Raw genomic sequence first — 1,332 nt, forward strand, 5'->3', positions numbered from 1 at the left:
CACCTGTCCGAAATGCTGGGGGGGGGGTTGTCTTCATTTAAATGGTTAATAATAAAGAAAGCAGAGGCATTTTCTTTTTTAAAACGTCTCCATGTTTCCAAGCGTTTAGTCCAAAAGGCAAACGAGGCCTGAAACACTGAGCAAAGGGTCTCATTCAGAGCGTAGTTTATTGATCCTTTCCATGTCTGGAAACCCTCATGGGTGAACATGGGGAGCTCCAGATGGCAGATATTGAAGCACTCAGATAATTAGATAATTCTCAGGACTTTTTTTGGGGGGGCAGAGGAGGAACAGGGTCTGCAATCTGTTCTCTCTTGGGGTTAGTTTGGTTGTTTCTTTGGTTTTCAGGTTTTCTTGCACGTTCCCCTGGCTGTGCTGAGCAGGCTTGACCTCCTTGTTTCGTGCTCTCCTGCAGACCTGGAGGCTCCTGCCGGACTTCCAGCACTTCCCAACACTGGCAACCCCTGGAGCGAGCTTAGGGAGGAATAAGAAGAGCTGCTGGGAGAGGATGTAGGAGGCCCGAACTCCGGTTTACCCCCCACAATATGCGCGCATCTCGGTGCAAGCAGCCTCCCGGAAAAATCCCAAGGGAGCCGAGCAGCCTTGTCGTTGCTCCCAGCGCCTTTCCCGCTCCTCTTCCCGCCGCTGCGGCCCGCAGGGATCCTGAAACGCTTCCTGAAACGCTCCGCGCTGCCCCGCCTCGCACGGGGGAGACCGGCTGCCCGGCCCCGAGCTGGAAGCGGCCGCGCGGCAGGAATCCTGTGGGATTTCAGGAGCCTGCTGCTGTGGGCATCGGCTCCCAGCGGGCGGCGCCGCGTGAGGCGGGAGCGGCCGCCCTGTCCCGGGCCGCGCCGTCCCGTTCCCGAGCGCCGGCCCCTCCCGTCCCGTCCCGTCCCGTCCTGTCCGTCCCGTCCCCTTCCCGTCCCGTCCCCTTCCCGGACCGCCCCATCCCGGGCCGCCCCGTCCCGCTCCGGCGCCGCGGTGAGTGCGGGGCACCGGGGGGGGGCACCCCGGCCTGCACGAAGGGAGCAGCGCGGGGCGGACAGGGCGAGCAGACATGTTGTATCTACCTACCTACCTACCTACCTACCTACCTACCTACCTACCTACCTACCCATCTATCTATCTATCTATCTATCTATCTATCTATCTATCTATCTATCTATCTATCTATCTTTTATTATTTTTGTGGGTTTTGTGGGTTTTTCGGCAAAAAGAAGCCGGGAGGGTGTGGAGGCCGGGATGAAGCGAGCTCCCGCCCAGGGACGGGGGTTTTTCGTCCTGAAAAACTCCCAAATTGCGGTGGGGACATTGAGGCAGGGAGAGGGGGGG

The sequence above is a fragment of the Nothoprocta perdicaria genome, unplaced genomic scaffold (assembly GCF_003342845.1).
Source record: "Nothoprocta perdicaria isolate Ctin4 unplaced genomic scaffold, notPer1 scaffold_40, whole genome shotgun sequence".
In the NCBI taxonomy this organism is placed as follows: Eukaryota; Metazoa; Chordata; class Aves; order Tinamiformes; family Tinamidae; genus Nothoprocta; species Nothoprocta perdicaria.